Here is a 13,803-nt window from a genome sequence, read left to right as displayed (position 1 = left end):
TGTATATTCAAAGTTAGATGCCACACCTATAAAGGCAACTAAAGGCAGCATGAAAGCAAGGAAGCATGTACAGTAATATCATACAAAAGCACTGCATATGGCACTGCATATACAGGATCTAACTCTATAATGTCACTCTAATATGACAAACAGCTCTAAAGATGCCAAACAATGAACTACTTAAATACAGTATAGAAGCTAGTGGCGGTTTCATTACACTGTTATATTACAATGCAAAGAGCCCTTTAGAGCTCTCAGAGAATTTTATGGATGATCTAACTGTAAGACTCAACTCTGTCTGATCTGACTAGCAACAGCCGTGGCGTGATAAATCCTGTATATACGCTTTGTCAGCACAACCTAGCTTAACCTAGCCCTGTGAGACACTGTGGAAAGAGAGGCAGAGAGAAAGAAAAAGAGAGTGAAAGCATGTAGGCACCACATAATCCTACGCACTTAACCCATCTTCAACTTATCTCAGTGGGAAAACTGATTTGTGGTGAGGCAGAAAATTTGTACCAGTGTATCTTTAGGCCCGAACTACTAAAATTTCCTTTAATACAGGAGAATTCGAATTCTCCTATCTCATTTTCATTTAGCTCTCAAAAACATTTAACTGACAAGCCGAATCCTCCAAATGGTTACGCCATTTTAAAACCTGCTTCTGACTCTCTAACCATCTGTGATCCAGTTTAACCAGGCACTAAACAGTAAGTATTTAAATTAACTACTCGTCTTGCACACTGTCGTTCTCTTACTATATGGTAGGAAGTATGTAGTGACTAAAGGCCCCGATATACTCACGGCAAAGTTCTTTTTTGTTCTTCACTTTGGGGTAAAACAAAGTTAGAAATACGTGAGCAGCGATATACTGTTAGCCAACATCCGACGCCTCCAATACTGCTGAGAGTGACGTGTAGATAAAAATGTAAATATGTGCCGCATGCTTTCCTCTCAGTAACAAAATAAATACTCAACAAAATTGAGAAAACAGCAAGCAGCTTCTTAATAAACCATAAGAAATGCATCTGATCATAGCAACGTGGATATAGCACTTTAAACAATAGATTGCTTAAAATCAAGAATCTTTACCCTATTAAATCTTTACCAAGTTTTCACTCGCAGACGTCTAACCTCGATGAACTGAACAGGAGAAATGAACCGGAAAATATTTCCACGGGTAAGAAGGTGAAGCCTCCGCGCACACCTGCCTATTATGTAATTGCCACAGACCAATGGTAGTACAAAGGTGTTTACAAGCTTTTTCGAACAAAAAAAAAAAAACCTTGACGTGAAATTACGTCACATGAGTTCGTTCTTTGATTTCGCTTGAAGTATTTAACATCTTGCTACTGAAAAGTGGGTAACACTTTAGTTTAGTTTTGCTTATTAGCATGCATATTACTAGGATATTGGCTATATATTAGTACTTATAAAGCAAATATTAATGCCTTATTCTGTATGACCATATTCTACATCCCTTAATCCCACCCAATTCCTAGACCAATACCTAAACTTAGCTACCTTACAAACTATTTATAAGCAATAATAAGGAGTTCATTGAAGCAAAAATCATAGTTAATAGTGAAAATTGAACCCTAATCTAAAGTGTGACCATCAGATCATGTATGCGCTGTTACCTGCAGCAATGCAGAACAGTCTCCAAAGTATTCTGGATCAATGTGGTCTGCTGTATCCTCCACAGCACTCAGAAAAGACTAGGAAAGATTGGGAATTGTGCTGTGAAATTACGTTTAATACAGATTCAAAGGGCCAGATGTACGTACATTTGCGAACGCAGCGTTAATAGCGCCATGGCCAAGACGCAGAAAGCGCTTGATGTGAAACCGCAGTATGCGTGTTATGTACCAAACCTGCAGTTCATCAGGTAATCGGCGCCTGTCCCCACCCACTATACCGTAAATTGCGCGTATTTAAACGCGCAATTGAATGGGCCTCCTCCTCTCTTTCCATCATGGATCAGCCACCAAGTCAGGCAAAACAGCGAAAACGAAAATTTAGCGATAACAAGGATGATCTGCTTGTTCATGAGGTAACAGCAAATTTAAACATCATACAAGGCCGGAGAAAAAAAAGAGGTGGCAGGACCTCAGACGCCGTACCAAAGAAAAAGTTGCATTTAACAGGGCACAGGCCAGGAAACCCGCTTCCTAAGTTACACCTGCTTTTAAGAGGCAGAGAATTTTCAGCGCAAAATAGAGGCGCGCTTTCACCGGCTTTTTCTGTAGTTTACGCTTCCCCTCCCATCTCTTTATGTGACACTCCCACTTTCCCCTTGACCATCCCATGAATGCATATGCATGACACGAAAAGCGCGTTTTGCCATTTTCAGTTCCCGCGACAGGCAGTCTGCGCTTTCATCTCGGTGCGTCCCGTTCGTACATACCTCGCCATGGTTTTATGCACACTTTGCGGAACAAATACACCTCAAGTGGGCGCAAAAGCGTTAGTACATCTGGCCCAAAGTGTTCTGTGCTATCCCAATCACAAAGTCCTAGCTTACGTCCCACGCTTTGAAACATCCACCACACCACCAAACTGTACTTCCCAAAATGCCCTGGAGGACACAGAAGAGTGCGTCAACCCAGTACAGAATGGATTTGCACATCCCTCACCCACAAAGGAACAGACGAGGCACTAGAGACGTCTTTCAAACGCACAGAGAAATGCAGATTACTGATACAGGCACATACACGCAGGCACATATACGCGCACACACACACACACACACACACTGAGTTCCTCTCGCTCTGCTGACACCGCTGAGTGGGCGAGGAATACTGATAGGGAGGGATCATGTAGGTGACTATGTGATTGTGTGTGTGTCTGTTTGCCCACAGTAGTGTAGGTGTTAAAATTTCAGTGATCAAGTGACTAAATGTGTGAGTGTATGCGTGTCAGATTTGGCTTTGATTTCCCAGCAGTATTCTCATTTCTACAGTTATAAAATTCATTAAGCTCATCCGGTGATCACTTAACAAAGATTGCCACAGAAATCATACTCACACGTCAAGGAAGCCACAAAGGTGAAAAAGTCAGATACATCAGTGAGACCCGAATCATCACTCTCGTGACATGACAGATGGGGCACGTTGTCACCAGCGTTTCTGCTACCCTTCGCTTTAATGAAGGACCCAAGACGGAATGAAGTCAAGTCCTACAGGCTCCTCAAAGTTGTCAAAATCTTGTCTTGAATTTGAATCCGTTGGGGTATTTCCTTTGAGCTTATCAGAGGTCTGTTGCTAAAGATCTATCCCGGACGAGACCCCAAAATCTGTCAGCACGACCCAAAAACCTCAGGACCTTGTAGCTCACCTCTGTGGGTTCAAAGAATCCACATCCCAACACAGTCAAATCAAGATGCATGGTAAATAATGGAAGAAATTGGAGTCCAGGTTAATGAAAAAGAAAAAAGAAAATGAAAAAAATGAGAAAAATGCTTAGACGAGTGATGCTGAGAAGAGAGAGAGTTATCTGCAGTCTTGAGGGCGACTGCCAGGTACCGGCGCATGCGCCAAGATCATACATCCCCCCGACACACACACACACACACAAATGTTCACTCATCAGCGAGGCGGACAGACGCACCCTCCTCCTCCTCTTCTCTCTTTTTCTCCCACTCGATAGCAGCTATTCAGCTGTATCTCTCAAACTTTTTTTCTCTGTTCAGATTCTCTTAACCTCTCTCTTGTGTGTTCTGCCTGTTGTGTTGAAAAGAGTATCTACACTTTTTTACACATTCTTGTACAGAACACAATGGCTTTGTTTATACAGACAACAAAATTCAGATTTTTTGGAACATCTGAATCAAATCTGTTAATTGGTCTTGTTCAGAGTTATATACATACAGTATACATATAATATAATAATATAATGCTTGTTATTACATTACACACTTCTAACAGCTGTGAAAAGTCCATTGTGTGTTTAAACTTGAGGTGGATTATAAAACATCTTTACCAGAATTCAAAAGGCTAGAGAATAGATTCAGCTGAAACTGCTGAGGTATTTATTCCTTCTAACGTTCAAGTTCCTCTGAGTGGACAGAAGTGTTGCAGTCACTGCACCACTGATAAGGACAAAGTGCTTAACTACAGTGTGTGTACAGCATGTCTGTGTATGAGTGCATACTTAGCTATACTTTGAGCTGGAGCTTATACATTTGTCCGCAGAAGTGAGCTGAATCTGACAAAACCATAAACACTTCCTAATCAAACACACCTGATTCAATTTATAAGCTGGTAAAGACACCAGTGTGGATTCCCTATAGTCCACAAATATAGTTCACTTGAGGGAGCGAATGTAGCCACGTTGAGTGATTGTAGCCAGTGGTTAAGATAATGGATTGATGGATGATTCAGGTGCGGGCGCCGCCATCTGGTCAGACGCGGGAATTCATTCGACACGTGACTTTCACAGTGGATTATGGGAATTTTCTAGCCGTTGAGCATACATCGTTGTATACTCGTTACTGTGGTGCATTGTGGGATTGAATGAGTGCACTCGATAGCGCTCGATAACGTCCACAACAAATGGCTGTCCACTCAAAAAGTGCCCTATATAATGGTATTTTTTCAGACACAGCTCAAGACCTGAAATGGACGGGTCAAGATTAGCGACACATCCAAACGGTCAATTGTTGGTGTGCCTTCAGGAACAAGATTTGGAAGCACTGGGTTAGTCTATGGTATTCATAATTAGCTGCATAAAAACAATACAAGTTAATGGTATTGTCCCATTCGGATATCTACATAAGTTAATGCGTGTGTGCGTGAGAGAGAGAGAGAGAGAGAGAGAGAGAGAGAGAGAGAGAGAGAGAGAGAGAGAGAGAGAGAGAGAGAGAGAGAGAGAGAGAGAGAGAGAGAGAGAGAGAGAGAGAGAGAGAGAGAGAGAGTGGGTGGGAAAATATTATACCTTCTAATCAGACTGTCAACAAACTACATGACCAAGAGTATACACACCCCTTCTAATTAGCAGGTTTAGCTATGGTATAGTATAGTAATTTTAGTAAAACATTCATACCTACACACACACACACACACACACACACACACATACACACACACACACACACACAAGCACACACACAGGTAACAGACATACATGCACACATGAATGTATAGCAAGCAAACATGTACATACACGTGCATTGACAAGACACTACAATCATTCAAATATGCACAATAGGCTCTATGCAGCGGGGATTGTGACGTGTTTCCGACTACACTCTCTACTGGGCTAACAGTTTCCGGTTCTGTATTTACATCTGACGCGATAACCTTGTGTATGGCACGTAACTTAACAGCGACAAACATTTCTGGTTGTTCTTATATCTAGTTTTTGGCAGCTTAACCATGGAGAAAAAGGTTTTCCGATACCAAAAGCTAATGCGACCTAGATCGGAACATTGTTGTGTGCCGTTGTGCGTTGTGTCGGCAAGATACAACTCGACTGAGTTTCCATTCATTTCCAGTGGAAGAGGATCTCAGAAAAAAGTGGATCGTTCAGATCAGGAGAGATGACTTCCAAGTCAACAAAAACACAAAAGGTGTGTAGCGTTCATTTCAGACCTGATGACTTTATGGAAGGGGCTCGTCTGAACCGTCTGAAAAAAGGTGTTCTCCCTACACTGTTTGAGTGGAACCATTACCAGGAGCAGCCGCCGAGGTTGAGTGTTTGGGAACGTCGAGAGAGACCGCTGACCCCTGATCCTGACTCGGACGTAGACCAAGAAGATATGGACTTTGATGTGGAGAGGACTGGACATGATTATTGTTCAGTTCCCGAAGCTGCAGCTGTGGACATGGTTCTACATGAAAACGAGGAGTTAAAAAGGGAGATAGAAGATGTACGGAAGCAGTTGGAACAAACAAAGATCATACACCGCTTTGGTCTCAAGAGATTTGCTGGGTCCGATGAGGACATACGCTTTTATTCAAGGTAAGATTATATTGCCGAGGTAAATTCTGAAGACAGCGACTATAAAAGAGAGCCATATCTGTCCGTGTATAAACAGGAAGTTGATAGCCTAGTACACTCGAACCCGGAACTGTGACGTGCATAGCCTATGGTTTTACTGTGAAAGCTGTCTGTCCTGTAATTCAAAGATTTAAGTATATATAGATCCAACAAAGAGTCAATGGACTTGAAAATACATACTGAAATGATTTTATAATTAAAGTTGATGCAACTGAAACAAATGCCGCCATTGCTTATTTAGCTTGATTTGTGGCTCTCTGATCTCTGGCTCTATGTAGCAATCTCCCGCCCAAACATGTGCACCTAATTCAAGGGTGTAAAATAGAGCATGAAATAAGAATGTCAAAGAGGCCCATCACTCCCTAAAATAAGGATGTACACTAACATGAGAACAGGTTATTCTGGAAGGACTGGAGTCATTGAAGGATGAGGAGCCCTCCATGACCCTCCAGCAAAGTCCAGATGATATTGATGGACCTCTTTATGAGAGGACCAGCAAACGGGTAGCCAAAGTATAGCCAAATCTGGCAATGCAGGGACATTCCTGAAGGTCCATTCTGGACTATTCCAGTAGGGCCATGTGCTTCATGTATCTGCCAGAATATAACAATGAAATAGGATTATTAGGAGACCATTAAAAGTTAATTAAGAGCTGTTAGTCTGTTGCCTACCGAACTGGAAGTATGCTGACCAGCACATCTACCCACGAACCGCTTTGTTCCTTTCAAATGCCAACAATCCAAAACACAATACATGATGACATGCCAGATTCATAATGTGGGATTTTCTCTAAAATCCTCTTTGAAGCACCAGTCCAGGGATATGAAGGGTTCACTGGTCTTGAGGGTAATAAAGTTTAAAGGGCTGTTCACAATGAAGACAATAACAATATCCAGAACTATAACTATAAAGTTGAATATGAGAAAAGAGAAAGTCCACACCAACATGGTCCACATAACAATATCGACACAGATGAAATACATTGTTGGTATTTCTTTCAGAATAATTTTTTTCAAGCTGATGGACAATAAAAACATCGACCAATTAGAAGCATGTAAAGTGAGAGGAGACATAACTGCAGCGTGTGCTTATAAAAAACTAAACATACGTTGATGTAGGCACTAATATAGTTATCGTTCTTGGTATGAATGGGGCTTAACACTTAAGAACCACATATTTATTTTATATTAAATTTATTCTAATTTCTATCAAACTGCTTGATTCAATACTGTTCTTTCGGGAAGATGACTGGTCCTACAAGTCCTCCACATTAATAGACCCCATCTGGCACGCAGTTCACCGTGGGTTGGGCAGAAGATCAGTTTCTGTCAGCAAGAAAGGACAGTGACATTGGTGTAGAGGTGCAGAGCTGAAGCAAGAAAAATTTCCCAAAAAATTATGAAAGGGAATTTGACCAAAACATGGGGCTATGGGACATTTTTACATTATTAGCTTTTAGAGAAGACTCTGAAGTCTTCTTAAGAACTGTAAGATCCAACAGCTGCAAAAAGTCAACAGCTTCGAGGGCTCCATTCTCTAAAGTATGTTAACTGGTTTTCTACACCTGACTGGATTTTCTAAAACCAGCCTGGTGAAAAGCCTGCAAATACAAGACAGAGTTGGGCTTCATCCACCAGGCTTTGAGACAATCTAAGATAACGTGTTTCCATCAGTAAAGCAATAGGAGCTTTCGCACCGGAGGAACCTTTTCATAGTTCCTAGAACTATTGGCGAAAGTACCCGGACGTCGGCGTGTTCGTACCGCAGGAGCTAGGAATGATTTTAATTCTAGGAACTCTTTTGGAGGAACTAATTTAGCTCCTACTTCAGAGTAGGGTCTAAACCAGCTCTATAGGAACTATCGGTGACATTAGTGTTCGCGGATTGGCCGAACGCATGCGAAACACCAGCAACTGCCATTTTTTAAAAAGCTATGTAAACACAGAGATTATAGCCTATATATTTACTCCAGAAACTAACTATACGAACATGGAAACCAGTGATAGATAGGCCTCTACCCTTTACACTAAGAAGAAAATCCAACGCAACTTTGAGGGGACCAAGCTAAACATGATCATGTATTTCTGCTCAGCTAGCAACACTGGACATCAACCACACGGCATACGCTTATAACTTTTCATATACTGTCTACTTTCTATGTATAACAGTTCTATCCAATAATGTATTAGACAGGACTGTTAGACAGATCGTAAACTAATGAACACGAAGAATGCGAGCGCTGTTTGCTGCTCAGGCTCTGGCGTTCTCAACGCTCTCAGGTCAGCCGGGGCATCAAAATAAAAGTCAAAACAACGAGCGCGGCTTACGCCACTTCAGAGTTACTACTAGCGGTGCGAATGCAACCAGAAAACGCTCCTAGGGGAACCATTAGTTCTCGGGGAACCACCCTGGTGGCTAGTTCCTAGAACTAAGTTCCGAGAACTATTCGGTGTGAAAGCCCCTAATGTCCCAACCACGGTTGTGCAAAATGCTGCATTCAAGAATTGGCTCCCTTAAAAAAAAAAATAGCTTGATTTTAAAATTTAAGTGGCCACACCCCACATGAATTTGATTTATAATTTGAATTACAAGAGGAATTTAATGAATTGCAATTCAATCTATCTATATCCATCCAAAAGTCAAAAATTTCAAACAAGACTTTTTCAAACCAACAATTAATGTTTGTCTCACCAAACATTGCTGTTCTAGGAAAAAATTAAAAAAAATTATAAAAAAAACAGTTATGTAAATTTCTTTACATTTCAATTCATTTATATTCCAACTATATTACCTTAAATTCAATTTCTACATTCTGTCTGCTACCTGAGTTAATTGTAATTTAAAATGCATTCTCAATTCAGTTTTGAATTCCACACAATCCTAGTCTAAAGTTGGCTCAAACCAACAAAGGTAAAATAATATATTATATTATATAAGGAAACAATTTGCTGCGTTACCCTAAATAATGTCTTCCGTAGCTTACATTGGTTTTTGGCATCAATCCTGAACCAAATTTGTCCAATTAAAATGAACAGATATCACTTTCACCATACATTATCCAAATATTCCAATATCAGCATTCATCAAGCATGTATAAAGTTCTCTCTAAATAAATAATTACACTAATCAAATCAACCACAACGATGTCTGGCAAAATCTGCCAGCACAATGACATGCTAGAGGCAAAATATCGTCTGTGGTTCTTTTACCGGATTGCATCATTTTCAAACCACACAGGGCTCATGGGTCAGAGCTGCTGGCAGCTGTTTGAGACTGTTAGGATTCTGCTCACGATGTTTGAGGGGTCTAGAGGCTAACCATCAATCGCCCTGCGACATGTGTTTTTTCTCCAATGTGGAGCTCAGTTCCTCTGCTGTGCTCTGTAAGTTGCTGGCTGTGCAGATCTAATTTATGGCAAATATATTCAGCCGAGAGAGCTGCATTTGCATCTAGCTGAATACTAACAGAAAAAAAGAAGGCAGAAAGGAATGAAAAAAATGACACCAGTGACTTCATAGGCACTCCACATATGTAGCACTGCAGGATTCGAAGAGACATGCCGAGTGAAGAGAGTTATTACTGTATGAAAAAAACCTTGTGGAAATCCTCCAGTCTAAAGACGAGATCAAAGACGAATACAAAAATACAGTTGTCATACAAAACAGACAAACCCACAGGCCTCAACAACAGGACACATCTTCTGCACTGATTGAGAATTGGTGTCTAGGCATGTAATGAATTTAAAGGGAACAACTGGGCTTGGATCCAAATCCCAAGTCTACGGCACCCAGTATTCGCATTAGTGTTGTCACGATACCAAAATTATTGTTTCGTTTTCGATACTTTTCCTGAAAAGGGAGTTCAACACTCTCAAATATCATTGCTGTGCTTTATTTTAAAACCGGGACAACATTCTAATCATATAACACACTAATAAATGAACATATGAACAGCAGATATATTAAACATTTGAACAAAATATGAAATATAAAAATATAAAAAATAAATTAGAGCAATGACATTCAAGGTAAAAATTTTTATAAATTTAGCAGCATTATCTCATTTATCATAAGAAACATAAGAGCTTTATCTTGATTCTGAACTTTGAATAAAAATATGAACAGCGATTATATTAAACAATGTTTAATATTGGTAACATATGATAAGCCTCATTGGTGATTTGACATGTGGGGAGAGAGTTGTCGAAGGCCTATACTTCATGTTAAACAAATATATAGCAGCAAAGACAACGTCGGCAGTGTTGACGGCAAAATAGGCTACAGAATAATTCGTTCTGTATTGAGAGGTGCAATATTTGAAAATCGATAATATTTTTTTAAATTACATTTATATTGTATTTATGTCAAAACTTTCAAACATCAAAATGTCATTTATTAATATGTATTCGTGTCAAAATGACATAGAAACATCTTTTCCTATTCTATTTTGCCTGGGAACGCTTCCAACACGCTTGCGTGAAAAATAGGCGTCGGTTCTATTTCTAGCATGCACACGTTTTCCGCGCGTCTCGAGCTGTGCCCAGACGCGTGTGTCACGCAGGCAGTTAACATGGGAGCCGAAATGAAAACGGACACGACACGCAGCCAGTGTGTCGCCGGCCTTACAAATCTGGAACGCGGTCATTCTTAGAAGTATCGATACTAATAAATTAAGGAATCGTGACGTTTTTAATTTCCGATTTACTTTTGAAGTATCGGTGCACCGTGCAACAGAGCAAGGTAGGCAACGTACTTTCATATGTCACTCCTCGCGTCATCTTTTTCTACGAGTCGTGGACCACTTGTGCTCGCACATGCAGCCATCTCGCTGTAGTGTTTTGTCACATGACACTGACAGCGGCAGGTTCTTTGCAGCGTGCGTCAGGAAAAAAAAACAGACGTCCATAGGGAGGCGTTTTTTTTATTTTAAGTATCGATACTGATAAATTTAGGTATCGTGACGTTTTGAAGTATCGGTACACCGTGCAACACTAATTGGCATACAAGAATTGCACTTTTCAGCTGCCACTCAGGTGTGAGGTACTGTACGTATTATTACTTTGATAGCACAAGAGCCTATTTTATTGCTTCGACTGAACTGTAAAAGATTTGAGGGAAAATAATATAATAACTTCAAGAACAAAATCAAACAACCAAAAGCTTATTTTCAAAATGCAAAGGCAAATTCCAAAAAAAAAGAGAATTATATTGCATGCTTATTGTACGTACAGTAAATCCATCAACTCAAATCACTTGCTTTAAATTAAAAATTAATTTAACTTCTCATATGTTCCTCAAAACCTGAATAACTTTTTTCCCTGTAGAACACAATGGCTCTTTTCTGTATAACAAAAATGCATGGAGATCCAGCTTAGTTTTAACTGAGCAAAAAAAAAAAAAAAAAAAAAACTATAGTTAGGTTGTGATCCACTTGCACCCCTAACAGCAAAAATATAATATAATATAATATAATATAATATAATATAATATAATATAATATAATATAACTACACCAAAGTAGTAAAAGATACTTGGGTCCTGGTTCAAATGGTTCTATGAATTGATTTAGTGAATCAGTTCACTGAAAACCATTTGAATGAACAGTTCAACTAAATGAATCGCAGTAATTGTATTCAAACACAAAGTTCAGTGTAGTGTTATCAATAATATTTACAACAAAGTGAGTTTTTCTTTTGTCCGAATGTCTTGATTCTTGATGACCATCAACTTGATTCTATATCTTCCATAATGCTGCTTACTCTCATTTAACTAGTAGGCTATAGATTAACAAATATAATTTGCTTAATGAGGCCCTCAATGTAGCTTCTATATAGTTTCTAATTTTACATATTACGGTCAGTTTTTTTTTTTTTTTCTCAATGGGGCCATTCAAATGACTTTACATGTATCTAAACCTGTGACAGTAATGACACCCTAAACTACACTGGAGTAAAACTAAATAGGCCCCTTCAAGAGCTGGAGTCCCTGAAGAGAAAATGACTCAAGAAGTCAGCAAAGTAGCATGAATTTCATCCACAGTCTGAGGACACGGACTAAAGACAGGAGGTCTTTCTGGGAAGTGTGAGGTCCCTTTGATACACATCTCACTGAGATGAATGGCTGATCTGTTGGGTGAGTCAGACTTGCCACTTGTTTGACTAAACCTTTATGGGAGATTCAGACAGACCTGGGGTATGGGGGGGGAAGTCAAGTATGTGTATGTTTGAGTGGATGTACATGTTGTGTGTGTGTGGTAAACAAAAGTTTGCAGCCGTGCACGTCCTTGCAGTCGCAGAGCCACACTTCAGTGAAAACCGAATGGCAAACACAGCACACAGGAAAGCATACACCCTCCTCATCCATCACACACAGCACAACTGTTTTGCTCACCTCTACCACAACCCTGAAACTTCTCTACAACTGCAGTCTCCCTCTGGCATATCTGAGCTCTTAGGCCCATTTCACACAACACGCACAAGTAGCATGCAAGTGAAGCGGCAGTGTGACTGCAACAGCAGGTTCTCATGATTTCACACTGACAGGGTTTCTTCTGTGTAACAGACGTGATTTCTGGGTTACTACATTGAGTGTGGATTTTGTCCTTGCATTATAACATGTTTATAAGGGGCTGGCCATTGACAACTATTAAGAACTTGATCGTTGTGAAATCGGGAGTAAGAATCACATTTATATCCACATGGTAATAAATCTACATAGAATGACTCCCAAACCCAGAGTAAAGATAAACGGCTGAAAAAAGTATTTTAAGTTTTATTTCCCAGTTAAAATATATCTTTCAAACAAGATTTATTTGCTTGAGCAGCAACACTGCATAAGATATTAAGACCTGTTTAAAGAGAATGTACACTACTGTTCAAAAAAGTTGCTTGTGCTCAGCAAGGCTGCATTTATTTAATAAAAAAATAAAGCAAACACAGTAATTTTGAATTGTGAAATATTATTACAAATTAAATAACTATTGTAATATTGTTTAATGCAATTTATTCAGCATCATTACTCCAGTCTTCAGTGTCACAAGATCCTTCAGAAATCAGTCTAATATGATGAATTGCTGCACAAGAAACATTTGTTGTCATTATCAGATGAAAACTGTTGTTCTGCTTAATGTATTTGTGGCAACCAGGATGATTCAGGATTATTTGAGGAAGCGAAAGTTCAAAAGAACAGCATTTATTTGATATTTTCTACTGTCTTTACAGTCGTTTTCAAATCAATTTAATGCATCCTTTCTGAAAAAATTATAATATATATTTAAAAATCTTGTATATTGTCTTGCTACATTAGCAGATTTTTTTGTTTTAAATATACTTTTTTTTTTTTAAATAGTTATATTCAAAATACAGCACCGCAGTGCTTACAGTGTGAATGCTGTAACCTGTTAATATGAGCGTTCTCAGGTGCGAAACATGCCTTAACCGGAGGAGGAAAAAGATGTAGATAGTAACCAGACAGCAAAAGGGGGGGTTGTATGATACACACATTCTTTTCAAACTCTGCTAAACCATTCACCATTTCAATTTCATCTGGCTCGGTTCAATTGCGGAATCCTCATTTCACTCCAACAGTAGCTTCTGACTATTGTAATCTCCTCAACACAAGACTGAAATCTCTCTGAGAGCTAAACACACACATATTCCCAAACTCAAAAATGCTAGACAGAGCGTGAACAGAATGGGATCTTGAGGCGTGTTGTTAGTGCACAGCCTTGACATTGTTAGTTAGCCTGTAGCTTGCTAGATTCTCCCCAAGCTATTCTATAAAAAAAAATGTTTTGTTTGTAGTT

The 13,803-nt window shown here is 39.5% G+C and overlaps 1 protein-coding gene across 3 annotated transcripts in view; it reads right to left on the bottom strand.

The window, feature by feature from the left end:
• tanc2a (tetratricopeptide repeat, ankyrin repeat and coiled-coil containing 2a) overlaps positions 1 to 13,803 on the bottom strand; it is a 164,973-nt gene that overhangs the window by 66,974 nt on the left and 84,196 nt on the right. Inside the window, exon 1 of one of the 3 annotated variants that reach the window (XM_084405789.1) lies at positions 3,028 to 3,605. The exons of the other annotated variants lie outside the window; for them this stretch is intronic. The gene's annotated coding sequence lies outside the window, so the exon portion shown is untranslated. Of the gene's footprint in view, positions 1 to 3,027; positions 3,606 to 13,803 lie in introns of those variants that run through there. 3 annotated transcript variants of the gene reach the window in all.

The sequence above is a fragment of the Rutilus rutilus genome, assembly GCF_951802725.1.
Source record: "Rutilus rutilus genome assembly, chromosome: 1".
Classification (NCBI taxonomy): Eukaryota; Metazoa; Chordata; class Actinopteri; order Cypriniformes; family Leuciscidae; genus Rutilus; species Rutilus rutilus.
The sequence above is the reverse complement of the archived record's forward strand: the minus strand, read 5'-3'. Positions and strand labels throughout refer to the sequence as shown.